We start from the raw sequence: 20,403 nt of genomic DNA, 5'->3' as shown, positions 1-20,403 counted from the left end.
GGAAGGTGAATCACAGTACCCTTGTGGGAGTCTCGTGTATTCCCACTTCCGGTTTCTGGAAGGAAGTTAACTTCTGTGACTCTTCATGGAGTATTATAGTAAAGAAGATGTTCTTTAAATCTATTATCATGAAGTGAGTAGCTTCCATTGGGATACTGCAAATGGACAATGAAACAGAAGAAAATCTGATAAGTCTACCAAGGTCTGCAGCCCACCAAACAAATATGGACAGGGAACACATGAAAGGGCCCACATGGGACCATTTGCTGTACGATCATACCCAATTTATCAAGAAGGATATATTTGGAGAGAACACAACCCCATATATAGATCTAGGGTGTTGGACAGTTTTCTTTTTTATTTAACTTATTTTTTTTTCTGGCATGTATCAGGAACAATACAGTTAAAGCACTGTTAACAATGAAAGTCATATTAATTTGTGTATAGTTCAAACCCCCTTCCCTTCCGGCCCCTAAAATCAAAATGAGCATAGGAGAATACACCCCTCCGCTATGCATCATACATTTAGGGTCTCATCAACTTTTCCTTCTGAGTTTGGAACAAAAGTATCTAACAAAGAAAATTGCCAACACCACTAAACACCCCCTCCCAACATCGCCTCCCTAACCTCCCCTCTGCCCAAACGTAATGGCAAGGTTAGAGCTTGTCCATCTGTTGCTAGGCTCGGCTTTTGAAAGTCTTTGGTGCATTTTATTTTGACAAGCTTGAATTCGGGATATCGGTATATTGGCTCCCGCAACCTTCCAAACATCCCATGTGTCAGTTCATCAGTGTACCACCATCTGAGGTTCTGCTCCTTCTCCCACCCCCCCATGTAAGTGTGCATACAACTCCTTTCTGAATATCTCAAGTTTGCCATTCACGATCGCCGTCAATCTGTCCATTCCCATCATGGCATGCACTTTTTGTTCCCAGATGTCTTTTGAAGGGTGGTTTTCCATCCTTGGGCAATGGCCAGTTGACTCGCTCTAAGCATCACCTCCCACTTACTGGGAAGTCTATGCTCATTTCTATCCTTTGCAGGAACCCCCAGAAGCATCTGCAATGGGTCCAGCTGAATCCAGTGATTTCTTTCATCCAACTGAAAACTTCCTTCCAAAACACCTTAACCTTGGGGCAAGGCCACCACGTGTGTGAATGTTAGCCCACACCTTCCCACATCTCCTGGAAGAGAGGGGTGAGGATCCCAGGAACATCCTAGATAACTTCAACAGGTCTCTTTGCCATCCCACCAACATTTTATAATTGTACTCCATTGTGGAGGTGAACAGATTACCTTGCAATGTGAACTTGTATATGTTTGCCCACTCCTCCTCTGATAAGTCCTCCCCTACCCAGTATCTCTGAAATGTTTGTCTACCTGTCAACATCGACAAGTTCATGGCTTTATATAATTTGGCCAGGATGCCCTTTCTAGAAAATGCGGTCTCTAAGGCTTTTTCAAAAATAGTAATGTCCCTTGCCAAGGAGCATTCCATTTCGGGTCAGTAAGTATACCCTTCAGCCACATATATTTGAAGACAAATATTTTGTCTTTCCCCAATACCTCCCGAATCAACTCCAGCTCTGGGAATGCCCCATTTTTAAAAAAAACTGACTGACCCTCTGAAGGCCCAGATCGGACCATCTCAGTGTTGCAGACCCAAACTCCCAAAGTTAAATGGTGGACCCCACACCGAGGACAGCGGTGAGGGCCTCTTTGAAAATCTTGGTTTAACCCTTTAACTGCCATGGGGTCCCCCCCCCCCGTGCCAAGGCCTTTTTTGGTGATTTCGGTATGTCGCCATTCAATGCCTTGTAACCTTTTTGTTACATGAAGTATCTCAGCCACATTTGGCCCCTTTTTTTCCCAAATGTAGGTGGTCTTCACGCCACCCAGGAATCCTAGCTTGCATTAGGGGGGTGAGAGAAATTAACCAAAAAGGGTGAATACTTTGGGTTTATTCAAAAAATGCCAATAAAATGATGTACAAAGAAGCCTGTGGTTTTTTCCTAGTAAGAGCTAGGAAGAAATGGTTTGCAGTGCTGAATTCCCCAATTGCCTGGCTTTCAGGACAGGTTGAGTGGAAACGAAAAGAAATTATTTTGAAGTTTAGGAAGGGCTGATTTGCGCAGGTCAAGCAACAACTAAGTAGGGGAAAATTCCATAGTTTGCGGAAAAAGCGGGAAAATGACCAAAAAAAAGGTATGTGGTGGACATGGTTGGCCTGGTACGGCAATGGCTACTATGAATTCTGAAAAAAACAATGCTCTGTTACTTTCCCCCGCTTCTTGCAGTTACGAAATCACACAATATTTGTAGTGTTTCATTAAACAAGCAATACCACAAGCCAAAAACTGAGCCGTGGTACACAGGAGTTTTATGCTTACGGCCTGAACAGACGTACTTAGCATGTGTAAATCAGGAAAACCAATGTGGTGAGGAATGGCAAGCATACATTTCTTGAAAGAGCACAGGCGGACCTTTTCAAGGGTAGGTGACTTGTGCTGGTTACAAAAATGTATGGTACCTAAAGCAGAGACTAAATGTATGTCACATTTGGGAAATGAAAGGGTTGTGTGACAAAGGACACCAGCAAAGGGGTTGAAACGTTATGAAAACCACGCAAACACAACAAATGTCATACCTTCCCACGTTCCCACAGATGTCCCGACATAAACGGTACCTCACATGTGTGGGTGCAGCTACCTGGGTGCCAAGGAGGAAGCCGAAAACGTGGCCAATCCCAAGTTTTTTCGGATAGCAGAATTTGTGGAATTATGTTCAGATATGGGCCTAGGGTGTCCAAGCCACCAAGGAAAACAGGGAACCCCATGCATTTCCGAAAGGAGCACACCCATGGGAATTTCCAGAGGTTTGACTTGCGCAAATCGGCCTAGAATATATTACCCAGAAACCGTGGCAAATTCCGAAATGTGGCAAAAAAACCCCAATTTTCGCATATTTCACTTGGCTCACCCACCGAAACATGCCACCAACAAAACATGGCCTACCTTCCTGCATTCCCACAGGTGTCCCGATGAAAACTGTACCTCACATGTGTGGGTGCACCTACCTGGGCACAAAGGGGAAAGCCTAAAACACGGCTAACCTCAAGTCTTTTCAGACAGCTGAATTTCAGGTTTTTTTCTGAAGCGCACACCATACAGATATGGGCCTAGGGTGTCCAAGTCACCAAGGAAAACATGGAACCCCATGCATTTCCGAGAAGAGGACACCCGTGGGAATCTGCAGAGGTCTGACTTGTGCAATTCAGCCCAGAATGTATTACCCAGAAACCCCGGCAAAGTCCGTAATGTGGCAAAACAAAACCAATTTCCACACATTTCACTTGGCTCACCCACCAAAACACGCCGCCAACAAAACATAGCCTACCTTGCCGTTTTCCAACAAGTGTCCCAATGAAAATGGTACCTCACATGTGTGGGTGCACCTACCTAGGCCCAAAGGGGAAAGCCTAAAACACGGCTAACCTCACGTCTTTTCCGACAGCTGAATTTCAGGATTTTTTCTGAAGCGCACACCATACAGATATGGGCCTAGGGTGTCCAAGACACCAAGGATAACAGGGAACCCCATGCATTTCCGAAAAGAGGACACCTGTGGGAATCTCAGAGGTCTGACTTGCGCAAATCGGCCCAGGGTTTATTACCCAGAAACCCCGGCAAAGTCTGAAATGTGGCGAAAAAAAACCAATTTCCGCACATTTTACTCAACTCACCCACCAAACACTCTGCCAACAACACATGGCCTACCTTCCCACGTTCCAACACGTGTCCCGATGAAAACGGTACCTCACATGTGTGGGTGCACCAACCTGGGCCCAAAGGGGAAAGCCTAAAACACGGCTAACCCCAAGTCTTTTCCGAGAGCTGAATTTCAGGATTCCTTCTGAAGCGCACACCATACAGATATGGGTTTAGGGCCTAGGAAGGCTCTCACTGGGTTTGAGTAGTAGGGGTGGCCCAGTTTTGTACCACTTGTACTATGCTAGGCAATGGCCTGATTTCACCTCCTTCTACCTCATGTCCAAGGTAGACCACTTTACTCTGCCCAATTTGACATTTACTAGCCTTCATGGTCAGATGGGCCTGCTCAATAGCCTGCCAAACATATCCTAAGTGGTCAACATGTTTTTTCCAAGTAGGGCTGAACACTGCAATGGAATCCAAGTATGCCATGCAGGAGTCCTCCATCCCATTCAGAACTTGATTAACTATCCTTTGGAATGTAGTAGGTGCATTATTTAGTCCAAAAGGTATAACCTTAAACTGGTAGAGGCCTGTTAGGGTTGAGAATGCAGTTTTCTCCTTGGCATGGTCTGTCAGTGCTATTTGCCAATAGCCTGACGTGAGATCAAATGTACTGAGGTACTTGGCTGAACCAAGTTTATCCACCAGTTCATCTGTCCTTGGTAAAGGGTGGGCATCAGTCTTGGTGACTGCATTAAGAGCTCTATAGTCCACACAGAATCTCAACTCCATGGACCCTGCCTTTGGTACTAGAACAACTGGACTAGACCATGGACTGGCAGAGGGCTCTATTACCCCGAGATCAAGCATCTTGTTGACCTCCTCCTTTATGTGGGATCTTACATGATCTGACATCCTGTAACCTCTGCTTTTAACAGGTAAGCAGTCACCAGTGAGAATATCATGCTGGCCCCAAGGTGTCGAGCCTCGTGATAGTGAAAACAGGGAGGCAAACTGATTTAAAAGAAACTTGCACTCATCCTGTTGTTCAGGTGTCAAATTAGAAGAGAAATTAACTCCTTCTATGTTCTCATCTAAAGGCTGGCCTCTGAGCAGGTCAGGTAGAGGTTCACTCTCCTCCTCCTCTAGAGCTGAAGCTAGAAGCAAAGCTCCCACTTCTGGTCTTGAGACATAAGCTTTTAAATGGTTGGTGTGAAAGACTCTGGGGGCCTCCTTAGGATTGCCTAAGTCCACCAGATAGTTGACCTCTCCAAGTTTATCCACAACTTTGAAGGATCCTATCCATTTGTCCTGTAAGGCCCTCTGCCTTGTAGGTACCATAACTAGAACTAGCTGGTCTTGAGAAAACTCAACCATGTTGGCCTTCTGGTCATGCCAATGCTTCACCAGAGCCTGACCTGCTTTCAGGGTTATCTGATGCTTCTGCCATCATGTGTGACATTCTCCTCCGGAGACCTATCACATAGTCAGTGACTCTCAATGATTTGGGGGAAGGAGCATTCTCCAACCCCTCCTTAATTAGTGCCAACGGGCCTCTAACTGGATGGCCATAGAGAAGTTCAAAGGGACTAAATCCAATTCCCTCCCGAGGTACTTCTCTATAAGCAAATAGAAGGCAAGGCAGTAGAAGGTCCCACTTTCTCCTAAGGGGTTCCTCTAAAGCACCTATCATGCTCTTCATTATACGGTTGAACCTCTCTACCAATCCATTTGTCTGAGCATGGTAGGCAGTTGAGAACTTGTAAGTCACTCCACAATTTTTCCACATGGCCTACATGTAGTGGGACATAAAATTGGATCCCCTGTCAGAGAAAACTTCCTTAGGAAAACCTACCCTGGTAAAAATACCAAGTAGGGCCTTAGCAACCCCCTTAGCTGTAACAGTCCTTATAGGTATGGCTTCAGGATACCTAGTAGCATGGTCTACTACAACCAGGATAAACCTGTTTCCTGAAGATGTCGGAGGGTCTAAAGGACCAACAATGTCAATTGCTACCCTCTCAAAAGGGTGCCACATTCTTGGCTCCACTCTTGCAAGAGGTTTGGCAAGTGTGACAGCTCCTACAAAAGAATTTATCTACATCATACCCCAAAGTAGGCCAGTAGAAATATAGAGAGAGCCTTTCCTTCGTCTTCTTAAAACTTTAGTGACCAGCCAAAGGTATCTCATGGGCTAACTGTAGGAACTGGAGTCTGCTTTCAAGAGGCACTACAAGTCTTCTGTAGTCCCCTGGGATAGACTCAGTCGGCTCACTGTAGAAGAGGCCATCTTCCCAGTACAACCTATGCTGGGAAGCTGTCTGTTGGCGAAGACCTTCAAGAGTAGGACACTCTCTTTGACCTCTGCTGAAGTCTGTCCTACAGGGTCCACCTTCTGCCAGTAAAGACTGCAGCTCAGGATGGTCTGCAGGATCCAGATCTCCAACAGGAGCAAGGTCCTTTTCCAGCTCTGATTCCTCAGCAGCTGATTCAACCACACAAGGTGTTCCACACACTCAGCCTCAGCTGGTGGAGGAGTCACAGGTGCGACTTTGGACAGTCCTCTCAGGGATGTCCTTGTTGGTAGCACAGGAGTGCTGGCTGGCTTCTTCCTGGAGGTTTTAGGCTTGCCTTTTTCTTCCTTCTTCTTTGAAATTGCAGTCAGTAAGTCCTATGTACTGTGAGTTATATTGTCTTCTATAATCTCCTCTTGAGAGCCTTTTAAGGTACTCTCTCTGGCCTTCCTAGTGTGTTCCTGTTTCCTTTTGCTGGGAGGCCTGGGGGTGCTTGATACAACTCCAAGAGTTTTCAGGACTCGCCCAGGTACTTCACTCTGCACACTTACAGGTATCTTGACAGTCATGTCATTGCACTGGATGAGAGCTGGTAACTGTCGAAGCATTTGGACAGGGCATCCAGCAAGCATAGTTAGGAATTTGGGTGCCTTAGCAACATCCTCAACCTTGAAAAATGATTCATCAACTACAGTTATGCTGGCCCAAGTGTCTCTGATGGCAGGGGTCTCCTGGCCATTCACAAGAACACTGTCTTTGAAATACTCTTTAGTATTGTCTGGAATGGAATTGTAGACATCTAGGTTCTGTTGTTCCCACAGACCCAGGGATCCTAAAGAAACACTGGCTGAGACTTTCATGGGTTCCTGGGTTCATGGGTTCCTCAGCCAGTAAGTGAAAGTTTCCACTTGCCATTGGTACATCATCCTCTGGGGAGAAGGCTAAGGAGACAGTGTGGATCCTGAAGGTTTACCCTTACATCTAGGATACCCTTTCACATAGTCAGTTGACCCACAAGCAAAACATTTTCCAAATGTCTTCATGAATGGGGGTTTGTTCTAAAAATTATTTTCAATCTGATGGCCGTTTTATCAACAGGTCCATGGTACCGCCATGGGGTCGGCCGTGGCACCTTCCTTGGCCAAACTTTATGTGGACTATGTTGAACACATGAGTGTTTATAGTGAACATAATATTTACAGAGAATGTATCTCATTGTGGCGTAGGTACATTGATGATGTATTGTTAATTTGGCATGGTGATGAAACAAATCTATCAGCTTTTTTTTCAGTGGTTAAATGGGATTAATCCTTTTCTGGAGTTCGCTATGAATTTTCATAAGGAACAGATAGATTTTTTGGATTTAACCATCTTTTCCATTCCCTCGACTAACTTATTGGGATTGAAACCATTCCATAAAACCACTGATAGGAATTCTCTTCTCAGATATGATAGTTTTCACCCAAAGCCTTAAGGGATAATTTACCATTTGGGCAGTTTCTGTGACTCAAACGGAATAGTAGTGAGAAAGAGAGGTTTGAGTCGGAAGCCTCCATTTTGAGTAATAATCTGACCCAACGAGATCTCTGAAGAGAGCCTCCAATAATCATCGGGAGGCGTTGCTTGAATACAGACCCAAATCCAGTTTTTCTGAATCTGATCCACTGGTCTTTGTTAGTACCTTTAACCATCTTTCCAACTACGTGGTCAAGATTGTCAAGAAACATTGGCATCTTTTAGCACAAGCGAAGATACCCGTGGTTGTCCCACGGTGTGCTTTCAAAAGGGGGCGTAATGTCAAGGAAATGCTGTGTAGGAATGACATCAGCAATAAATCTGACAAACAAGCCACCATCACCCAACAGTGGGGGTTACCAAAATTAAGAGGACATGCCCCTTGTGGCATGTGTGTCTGTTGTCCCCTTACTAAACAAACCACCGAAGTTGACATTGGGCTCCCCAGACCTTGGGAGCAAAGAGGGTTCACGAATTGTAACTCAAGCTTTGTTATATATGCTATTTGGTGTCCCTGCCATAAAATCTGCATCGGAAAAACAGAACGGAAAATTAAAGTCTGTATTAGTGAACACAAAAGCTGCAACAGATTAAGGAATCTAACAGCACCTATGGTAAGGCATTTTATAATGCGGAATCATGGTTGTGATGATTTAAGATGGACAATACTTAAGAAGATTGTAGTTACTAATAACATCTCTGTGGATAAACAGACCCTATCCAAGCAGGAGATATTTTTCTGAGTAAAAGTCATGAGGTTTGCTTGAATGAGGCGATAGATTGGAACTTTTAGCTGGTGCTGTTTTATACTACAAACCACCTCATAGTCAGAGCCTCAATTATGAGAAAATAGTTGGGCACTCAGCATTGTTAAGCTGATGTCCAAGACTTTTTTTCCCCCTCTAATATGGCCAGGTTAGTGGTTTGATATACACTCCGTGGCTCGAATAACCGGGGGTTTATTTAGTTTTGATCCTTACGTATTGACATACGAGTGTTCATATGTCAGTATTTTCATATGGTTATGCCGACTATGATGGAGGTTTTTCGTGCAATCTATTACATTACCTCTCTTGATTTAACATAACGGGCTCCACTTACTGTGGTCTTGATCGGCAGCTGACAACAAGAAGTTTCTTTATTAAGGAGAGCTGTTGAGCTCGCACGGAGACTGGGGAGGTGTATTTTAATGACACCTGATGTTACGTGCCGGTCACGTGTTTACGCGAGCACGTATATTACCCGGAATCGTTCAATCCGACCTTTGGACATGTCGGCTGATTTGATGTTCACGGCAAACCACATTGGGTGATTAAGAGAGACGCAGGTAAGAGGGGTTTCGTTTATGGTTCCCGTTCACAGTGTTTATGGCACTAGAGGGTTACGGGTATAATTTCATCGTGGTCTTAGTTACGGTCTGTGGACTCCATTCACGCAGATTTAGAGATAAGGGGATACTTGCGGTATTCTTGTTTCTACCGTGTTGGACACGATTTTGCTAACCAGCATTGTCCTTGTTCCCGTATTTGGGGGGGACGGGCGAGCTGTCTCGTGCAAATGAATCACAAACGAATTGAGCACTTTCACAGTGACGATTCGGTCTTTAATTGGTCCTCGCCTTCTCTTTTATCTCTGTTCTTATCGCAGTATTGTTAACTCTTACGGTCACGACCGATACAGATGACGCTACTGTCCCTGCCCTATGGGAAGTTCCCGGCTAGGAGGCAGTCATGATATGCGCATATGTTGGATAGTGACAGACCTTTGTGATAAAGGTAAGCTCGGGTGACTCAGGCTTGTTCTTGTGAAAAATCGTATGATGTCTTGGGTTGTTACCACGAATGGAGAATTTATACATAGACTTTTCTCTTATACAGTGTGTACCTGTGGGGATTATTACAGGTTTTCTTTCTCTATAGTTCCATATTGGTTGGTAACTAGTGATGTCTCGCCTGTGCATTTACAGGTGGGCGAGGATTTGCCGTAACACATATACAGAGTCTACGAGACTGGGCTCCTCTACTTGATTAGGAGCTGAGTGCCGTTCCATTCTCTGGCGATTGTCTACCACCGGGACCGGTTTACATCAGTATCATCACTTGACTAATCGATACAAGATCGATCGTGAGTGTTTGGCCTGAAATGATTACATTTATATTTTTACTCTCTCCTTTTTGGAAGTATGGTACACAGGAGGGTCATGACAGGTTCTACTTCATTGGGAGGTATGACCGTAGTGGTTCTGGAAGTCTCGAAATGTCACAAGGGGTTGGTGATGGTGATAATATATTGGACGCACCAATTAATATGGTGTTTTCTATCATGGTTTTGGATCTTGGTCCACATGGTTTCCCTAGTGTTAGAGGTAGATGTAGGGTATTGATAACCCTTTTTCTACACCCCGTTCATTTATATCACGGTGGTAGTAATGATCAATCTAGAAATTTAAGCATTTAGCCTGATTGATGTTGTGTTTTATGTTTGTATTTAGGTGAGCCCTGTTGGTGCAGTACACTTGTTCTCCATTTTTTCCATCCACTTTCCGCGCGACTTCGCTGGACCTTAGTGCCCCTGAAGAATTTCTGTTAACCAAGCATTATACAGAAAGAAACATGTCGGGTCGGGGAATGTACTGTTATTTGTAAACAGTTTTTTGTGATATTTTGCACGAGTCGGAATAGACTATATAAACAAGAGACTGGCTCAGTTGTGCTAAATTTATGGTTCATATTGATAATGCACTAGAAATTGTATAATTGTGTTTTAGGATGTTTGTTTTTATAGATGAAATATTTGTTACAATTGAGTGATTTGATGAATTGTTTGAGTATGAATGTAGTATGGTTGTAGTGTGGTTTATTGTGGTTTTAGATGGGAATGATGTATCTGGTCAGTCCAATTATGAATTTGATGGATTGATCAACAAATTTATTGATAATCATATCCATGTATGTTTTATAATTATGAAATCAGTCTTTTACAATGATTTGATCCATATATGTTAATAAAAAATATTGAATTGTGTTGGAGCGTCTACTGGATTGAATTCAATTTGTTTCTTCTCAGTATTTGGTTTTTTGAAAGACGCATTTCTTCATAGTTGTTTGTTGCACTGTGAAGTTATAATGATTATGTAGACAGGTGTACTGCACTGGGACTCACCACATAAACACAACAGTACTCTGACCTTCTATGTTAATCTCTTTTCTGCTCTATCCAGGCCAGGTCACAGTACTTAGATATTCCTGGTATCCCCTGTTATTCTTGTGTTTTGGGGTTTGTTCTGACCTCCTTCTGGTTTGGCACCAGGAGGTACACTCTTAAGATACTGAGAAGGGGTCTTCCCAAATCTAGCTATCAAAGCTAGCTTCACAGTTTCATACTTCTTTCTGTCTATATCCCCCAACTCCATAACCACATCAGTTGCAACAGGAGGTAGCCTAGAAAAAAGCCAAGGAATCGGCTGATTCCCTGTAATGTCTTGAATCCCATGGTTATATTCAATAGCAGCCAACCAATCCAAAATATCAAGCTTAACCTCATACATACTTATGGCATCTTTGGGCATGCAAGGCCTCTTAGGACTGGAAGACCTAGACGCCTCTGGGAGAGTACCAGTTTCAAGAGACAACTTTTTCATTTCAAGTCCATATTTCAACTCCATTTCTCTGAGTTTAAGTTCTTGATGTTTGCTTTCAGTTTGGGCTTGGATTCTTTTAAATTCAAACTCAATTCTAATTCTTTCTAAAGAGACAAATTCATAACTTAGTGTTGGACCTGGTGGGGTCCCTGTGGTCAAAGTTTGAGACCTGTGAGCAGGTAGCAGTAAAACAAAGCCTACATTGTAAGACTCTTCTGCCTCATCTAACTCATCCTTAACATTAGATCTGGGTTCTGACATATCATCCTCATCAACATTTTCCACATTTGCTGCAGGGGTGGGGTTTCAGACCCACTCCTCAGACTTTGGTATTCTAACAACTGTTGTATCATTCAACCTTTTTGCCTTTTACAGTGAGATTCCTAGCTTTACACATATCTCTCAATTGATCAACAGTTAAAGTGTCTAGGGTCTCCTGTCTGTAGCTTTCCATATCAGTCATGATAAAACAATTGCTTCTCTAGTGTTGCTTAGCCTTGTGAGGGTTATTATAACAAAGGTAAGAGTAGCACTCTAAATGTAACACGTATACTTTATCCTCACCACTGTACACCAGTGTTAAGCAGACTCACATGCCACCCTTTGGGAACACTAAATGCAATTAAGACTACACGTGTCAGTATAAATTCAGCTTTGGTACAAGCCTGCACTACATAGTAAAGTGGTAGCGATGGCTAAACATCCAGACTTATCTCAAGAGTTGAGTGAGCAGTAGAACAAGTTTCACATAGGACCAACAAATACAGTCATTCAAACATACACTTACTCAAGGTTTCTTGGTAAAAGAATATACATTTATTTACACAGTCAGTTTGAAAACATTACACTAGCAAGAGAAGCTCAATATCACACACTAATAAACCATAAATACACAACCGATAAGTAAATGAACAAGTTTAGCTCCCTGAAGTGGGAGCAAAATGGCACTTCAGATACTTTAAAAAGGGGAAAAAGACAAGGTTATAAGAATAGATAGCCCAAATACCTTCATAGGCAGGGCAAAGGGTTTCAGTAAACTATAACCAGCAATTTAGTTCATAGGCCTGGGCCAAAGTCAATGGTTCAGAGTCTTTGTATAGGATAGCACAGTTCTGGTGTAAACGGTTAAGTCTTTGCCACAGAGTTTAGAAGAATTTGGCTAGGTGAAATGTTTGACGAATGTTTAAGGAAGGACAAGCCTTCAAAGTTGGGAAAGTTCCACGAACTTTCGCAATGGCCGAAATGATTTCCGGACCGCGTTTGCACAGTACCTTTAAATTGGAGAAGAGCTGTAGCTGAGGCAGTTGTTCCTGCCAGTTCGAGCAGATCTCGCTGTTCCTGAGCTTCAGTCGTGGGGAAAAGAAGGAGGACTTCGAGAGGTTCCTGTACTAGCCAGGGATGAGGCCACAAGCTTTGCAAAACCTTGTTTTAAGGTGTGAGTACCTTAATGTCCACAAGCTGGTTTCTTTCCCTCTGGCTATCCGGTTTTCAACAGCACTCTGATGAAAATTCAACCAGATGGGGACGGTGTCCAGGTGGCTTTCGATTTGGTTGTTCCCACCAAACTCAAGTGTAGAAGTTAACCTTGAAGGGCTTCTCTGTCGATGGAGTTTCAGGCAATTCAGACCTGCAGCAGGGCTTCACCGGTCTTCCAGGAGTTGTAGCAGTCCTCTTCCTTCAGCTCATCTTCGGTTCTTTCGTTCCACTGGTCGACCCTACTTAACAATTCCCAGAGACCTGCTTTTGAACAGTTTTCCCCCATTCATTCCAGCCTGGCTGTCACTCACACAGCAGAGTAGCTGTCCTTGCCGGACAGCCAGCCGGCCAATCACACCATAGTGCATTCCGGTCTCCTAGGAGATTAAGCACAGGGAGTTTCGGGCACCTCCCTCACATCCTGTCCACCCCAGGCACTCAGGCGGCAGAGGAGGGCTTCAGCACTGAAGCCCACCAAAGGCCAACAAACAAAGGGACCAAACTTGGTTTGGCGCACACAAACAAACACAAGAAGGACCGTTCCTAAAAGAAATGGCGAAAAAAGATGACCGGAGTCTGTTTTTACAGATAGGTCTTGGGCGCCATATTGAAAACCATGACTGCCCTGATTTTTAGCTACATTGTTAGCGGTCAGGAAAAATCACGGTAGTTTGATCTAAACCACTGCCACCAGCCATTTAAAGTAGGAAAAGGTAACATTTGACTGTTACATGAGTGTTTTGACTCAGGGGAAGCTACACAACCCCTCCAGCACTCTATAGGAAGATAGTGTGTGCTGGGTCTGTAAATTTAAAGAGACTAGTAAAGTCAATTTAACTTTACATGCTCCGGGAGACAGTAGTCCGTCCCAGAGGAGGTATTTAAACCTTGGGAAGTCTGAAAGACATCCCTGTGCCACTGCACTGACGGTGCTGTGTGACACACAGAAAAAGATGATGCCACTGCAGTTGTTTTAAAACTCCATAACCGAAGAACACAAAAGTAAAACACACATCAATATACCTGTAAGAGAGAGGAAGAAAGGCTCACACTCTTCCCAGGTAAAAAAAATCTAATCTTAGAAATCCAGCAAAGTTGCTGGGGGTCTCAAAAGGTAAGGGAAATTAGCCATTTTGAGAATTCTCCCTAACAATAGGTTAACATGAATTCCCACGCCTTTTGATAATTCTGTTTGCCTTTGCCAATTTATTTGTGTTTTGTGTGCCCAGTCCAGCAAGTGTCTGAGTATAATGGCAGCAAACAACTTTCCCAGAACGTCCAATAATGCAAGGGGTCTATAGTTGTTAGGGTCCGTTCTCTCGCCCTTTTTATAGAACGGGATTATAAAAGCTTTCTTCCAGGTTTCTGTTATTTCCAGTTTTTTTTAGCACTTCTTTGAATAGTTGAGCTACGAAAGGAATCCATTCCTCGTGATCCACCTTAATGGTTCAGTATGTTAAACCATCCGGTCCCGGAGCCAATGCAACGTTTGCTTTCTTTAATCCAATGAATTTTCTGGGTCGATTGTTATCGGTGACCCAAATAATTTCTGGTAAAAGCAAACCCAGACATCCTACATCATTGTATTCGTAAAACTCTCCGATTGCATTAGTCTTGTGCTGTTAATTAGTTGTCAGAGTCCCCCGATGCTTCCCCGATGCTTGCTGATGTCTACAATTTATATGCTAGCACCTCTCCTGATGAATCAAAGGAATTACTATGGGGAAACACGTGTCGAGAGATGAATAGCAATGGAAAATGAACAGTACAATTGTATGAAACCAATACAAAGTACAAAAATTATATGATCACAAAGTGAAAAAAGTGTATGACAGCCAATTTTATAAAATCAGCAAAAAATTGCCAATGAAATCAATGCAAAATTGGCAAAGACAAATCATTGTGGAGAATAATTGTGGAGAAAAATGGTATTAATAATACAACAATCACTAAAAAGACAATTCATATTGAAAAAAGTATACAGCTAAACATAGGAAATTGTATGTGTTTATTGAAGAGTTTCTATTATTGATACGGTCACAATAAGGGTACCAGACGTGCTAATAACAGTGGAACTATAATACATTATAGCTGTTGACTCGCCCAAGGGGAAAAAAGACGTTCGTGACCGGAACTAGTGTACGCCAATTACGTTAAAAGGCTACTCTAGGCAGAATCCACCAAAAAACTGAAGATGACAGAAGTTTTTGACAAAAGAGAAGCAGAAGCAGAACTGTTTCTTAGACATGGACAAACTATTGGAGACATTTAATCTCCTCAAACATCCACCTCACTAAGGAATCTGTTTGAACAACTGGAAGCAGCATCCAAAAGGGAGTTAGCAAAATGGTGGGAAATTAAGACAATGAAAATGTATTTGGAGGTAGGGAGGAAACCTCATGCTTTGAGAATCTGCATTTTTCACTCATTGGAGGAAGAAGACACCATTGCACTGAAAGATTGGGAAGCTTTGCTCATAAAGATGTCAAAAGAGATGATGATTAGAATTATCAACCAGGAGGCATTCGGTCATCAAAAAACAATAGAAGAAATAAAAGAATTGAAAGAAAAGATAAAAAATCCTAATCTTCCGGAATTAATATTAAAAAATTACCAAATCCTGGATGAATATTTGCTTAACTTTACTGAAGAGCTCAAAATCAAGAAACAGAGAACTTTTATCAGAGATGAAATTGACTACAAAATGGGAAGAATATAGACTTTAAAAAAAATATGATACATGACGGAGCTACAAACCTAAACCAAAAACAAATACATTTCCAAATCTGGAACACCTACTCAATCATCGGATACAGAAACCAATAGTGAATCAGAAAAGTGACCTATTGAGGAAACCAATACATCCACAGATATTCAAGAATTCTCTTTTAGAGGAATTTCGTCGTCACAAAAGAAGTACACGACCAAAAACCGTGGGAATAGGCCAAACAAAAACAAATACCTTAACTTTGCACACAAATGCAAGAGGGGAAAGAGAGGAGGATCGAAGAAAGAAAGGAGGAAATCAAACATGCATGTTATCTCGGTCCAACAAACACAGCAGACTATTTCCACACACAAGTGAATCCCTACAAATTCTGCAGGAGATTAAAACTAAAGAAATATTTTGATGAAACATCATTCAAACCTAAGCAGTCTAACATCACAGAAATGTAGGCACTAACAGTGGAAATTGTTGAAAACACAGTTCATTTACTGAACCTCAATGAAGAAAAAGAAAGCTATACAACTGTGACATTTTTAGAAGAACAAGACATTATTCCATTTCAAATGGAGGAAACTAGGCTCAAACCAAAATCCATGTACACGCCAATATTACCGGACAACAATGTTATAAATATCTTTCAAAAGGCTGTAAGCAAAGATCTAAGATAGAATTTCTTCAACAAGAAAAAAGCAAAACTTCAGTATAATTTATCCCTTAAAGAAAAATGAGCAATTGAAGATCTAGCAATAAATAACAATATCGTCACAAAAATGGCTAACAAAGGGGGAAATATAGTACTAATGGAAGGGACAGAATATTTGAAAGAAGTTAAAAACATCTCAATGAAAAATAACTGCTATCAAGAACTTCAGACCAATCCAATACCAGAGTTGCAACTCAAATGGCACATGATGATTAAAGAATGGCATGAAATAGGTCTAATATGAGATGAGGAATTTGCATATATGGATTTCAGACATCCAGTGATGTCCATAATCTATTTCCTACCAAAAATTCATAAGGAGTATGACACATTTCCACCATGCCACCCAATTATTAATGGGATAGGTTCCCTTAAGGAAAGGATCTCCCAATTCATTGATTTACATTTACATCCACTAAAAACAGATTTGGGATCTTTTCTAAGGGACATGAAACACGTAATCCAACAGTTGGAACAGATCCCTTGGGAGCAAAACTATCTATTTGTCACACTAGAGGTAGGCTTCTTGTATATGAGTATTCAACACAAAAAAGGTTTGGAAAGTACAGAATTCTTCCTAAAAACAAGATCAATCTCCTTCTTGAACCATAACAAAATGCTATTGGAAATGTTAGACTTTGTTCTGAACAACAATATCTTTCTATTTGACAAAATAATCTACACACAACAAATGGTACTGCCATGGGTGCTAAATTTGCGCCTTCTTATGCAAACTTGTTTATGGGACATTTCGAACTCAATCACACCTGGCAACATAAAGCTATCAATTAAGGAAACAATATTGTATACTGGGGCAGATACAAAGACAATGTGCTCATGATCTGGAAAGTAGAGAAAACAGACCTAATGGATTACATTAAATACCTGAAAGAGAACAATTACAACATCAAACTCACACAGAAAAACAGCTCAAAATAAATAGAATGTTTGGACATAAAACTATACATAGCTGGAGACAAAATCCTCACTGATTTATATACTAAACCAACGGCGGTGAATAGTATTTTACACGCACAGAGCAATCAAGAACAACATGATATTAGGAATATCCCATATGGAGAATTTCTGAGGGTTAAAAAAACTGTAGCACGGAAGACACATTCCAAAAACACGTCATGACGCTAAAAGAAAAATTTAGACAAAGAGGAAACCAACAGGAAAATTTGGATAAAGCAATACTAAGAGTAGAGAAAATACCAAGGAGCCGTCTACTTACCAACAAACAGAAAAACACCAACAAAATGACTAAAGTCAATTTCATTACCACGTACAGTAGCGATTCACACATCACAAAGAAAGTCTAAAGAAAGCATTTGAATATCTTTAAGACAGACGACACAATTAACAAATATTTCGAGGAAAATCCGACTATGATATCCCTAAAAGCACCAACATTGAAGCAACAAGTTAGCCCAAGCTTTCTCAAATCTGAGCCTGCAAAAAATCTAAGTAGCTTTCTGAATGTACCACCACCAACTGGAACGTTCAAATGTGGAAACTGCAAAATGTGCCCACAAATACTGAATGGTGTGAAACAACAAACCTTACCAAATGGAAAACACAAATACATTAACCAATTCATTAACTGCAACAGCAGGTTTGTCATATATGGCATCTTATGTGTCTTTAACAAAATATACATAGGAAGTACAATAAGGACATTAAAAATAAGACTGATGGAACATTTGGGAGCGATAAAGAATGCAGAACAAAGATACCCATTAGCAACACATTTCTGTACAGAAAAATTGGAATCGCTGGAAAGAGGAGGTAACCGGGAGCTCCTGTTACGAAAGAGAGAAGCAAAATGGATTTGCCTCATGGACACGTGCCATTCAGGCTGGAACGCTGAACACGAGATGGGCTATTGGCTCTAACATACAATGCAGATTTAAAAACAAACTAATAGAAATGCAGTATTCAGCATGTTATTACTGTTTGCTAAAATTGATGTTGCCTATATAGAAACTTCTTTTTCAAAGCTACTGTGGAATGTTCAGAGAATGTATCATATTTTCACACTCTGAGTGTATTGATGCACTAATGGGCTTCTTTTATAAATTGAGAGATCAGAAGGGTTGAGTAAAGAGATAAAATATGTTTTTCCAGATATACTATTCTTTCTGTTCTTAATATGTACATGGTTGACTCAAGTATAACATAGAACTTAATATAAACAAAATAAGTACAAGTGAAGACAAGATAGAATCACTTTAAATACATACTGTTTAAAAATCCATACGAAATCCTGACACTCAAAATGGCTGCCTCACGCTTTTACAATGCAATGACATCATCGTGTCAACGTACGTGATGACATAATTGCACTGCATTATAAAACCAGAAGCAAAACAGAAAGCAAAACACAACACGGATCATGCACTGTGCTAGAAAGACAATCGGATCTTTCTTCTTCCACATAAAAGATAAGGTAAGAAATAGATTAACCTTTTCAGAAGAGAATAGACGTCTTTTCTGCTTTAAAGTATTGTTTTCAACTTAGAGTATATTTAACAACTCCGCCCTTTCACACTGTCTGTTTGGTAAACGAAGGAATTAGCTGTAGTAACAATAAAATATAGCCATAACTTACCCCCCAGTCCAGATCTAATGAGCAAAGGAAGGTAACCAATCACCATATGAATGGAATTACTTATATAAATCACATTCTATGTTTTAAGGTTACAGAATACAGAAGGAAAAATTGAATTGCAAGAAAATAAATGAAGTATCTTTAGGATTACCAAAGAAAATAAGCACCCAGGGTGAGTACATTTGAACAATTAAGTTAAGTGTCCCAAATGTGCATAAGGGACACAAAACACTTACGAAATAAGCAACACCATCTATAACTACTAAATAACCTTTTTTTCCCTCTTTGTTTCCCCCTTTTTTCTGTTTTCCCTGTGCCTACATTTTGCTTGCTGATGTCTACCATTTATATACTAGCACCTCTCCTGATGAACTATAGGAATTACTATGGGGAAACACGTGTCGAGAGATGAATAGCAATGGAAAATGAACAGTACAATTGCATGAAACCAATAAAAAGGACAAAAATTATATTACTACAAAGTGAAAAAAGTGTATTACTAAATATGAGAGATATACAGCCAGTTGTATGAAATCAATAGAAAATTGCCAAAGACAAAAAATGGTGGAGAAAAATAGTGGAGAAAAATTGTAGAATTGATAATACAACAAGCACTAAAAAGACAATTCATATTGAAAAAAGTATACAGCTAAACATAGGAAATTGTATGTGTTTAATGAAGAGTTTCTATTATTGATACGGTCACAATAACGGTACCAGACTTGCTGATAACAGTGGAACTATAATACATTATAGCTGTGAACTCGCTGAAAGGGAAAAAAAGCTGATCGTGACCGGTACCAGTGTACGCAAATCAGTTCTGCATCATTCTGATTTTGGTAAAGTTTATGAGAGATTAGCAAGTTTTTATACCTTGGTTTTCTTTTTTTCAAGGCCTCCTCTCATTCTTTTGGTTCTAGTTTTTTAATTGGCTGATGTCTGTCCTTAATGTTCGCTTCTTTTCTGCTACTTCATTGTTTCGCATGTGTTTGTGTGATACCTTTTTTCCCACACATATGTGCTCTTACCTTGCATGCCATGAATGGCTGGAGGTAATCTACCCCTCCATTGGTTTTTTTGGCAGTGATATACCTTGGTAGCATCTTGCCTGCTTCTTTTGGGGTAATCTGAATTCTGTTCCCTCCTCCTGTTACTGCCAGTTTTCTCAATGCAGGATTAATTGGCAGACATGTGAGTTTTTTCTTTAATATTACTCTCAGCAGGGCATGGTCACTTTTTGATATTTTTTTATTTTAAACTCTTTTACCAACTGACGGATGTCTTGGGATACGAAAATGTAATCCAACATTTTCGATAACTTACTATTCGTCCATGTGGAGTTTACCTGGAGTTCTCCTTTTGTTTGTCCATTTAGCATAGCTAGATTCCTTAAGTCCATAGTATTTATCCATAAGGGTGCTCTTTCCTCTGCTCTTTTATTGATAGCGTGAGGATTCTTTTTCTGGTTTCCCCCCGCCTCTAAGCAAGCAATGTTCAAGTCTCCAAAAATTATTATTTGCAGTGGTTCTGGACCTGTTAGGTGATCCTCCTAAACATCCGTGCCACTATCAATGAGATCTCTGTCTTTGATTGCTTCCGGATTGCTTTTGTTTATTTAGTTGGTTCGGAAATAGCAAGAGTTCTTCTTGCACAAATGGGTTTATTTTGCTGTTCTTTATCATGGTAATGCTAATTCCCATTTGTATAAGGATTATTTGG

The sequence above is a fragment of the Ambystoma mexicanum genome, chromosome 4p (assembly GCF_040938575.1).
Source record: "Ambystoma mexicanum isolate Mex_15411 chromosome 4p, UKY_AmexF1_1, whole genome shotgun sequence".
In the NCBI taxonomy this organism is placed as follows: domain Eukaryota; kingdom Metazoa; phylum Chordata; class Amphibia; order Caudata; family Ambystomatidae; genus Ambystoma; species Ambystoma mexicanum.
The sequence above is the reverse complement of the archived record's forward strand: the minus strand, read 5'-3'. Positions refer to the sequence as shown.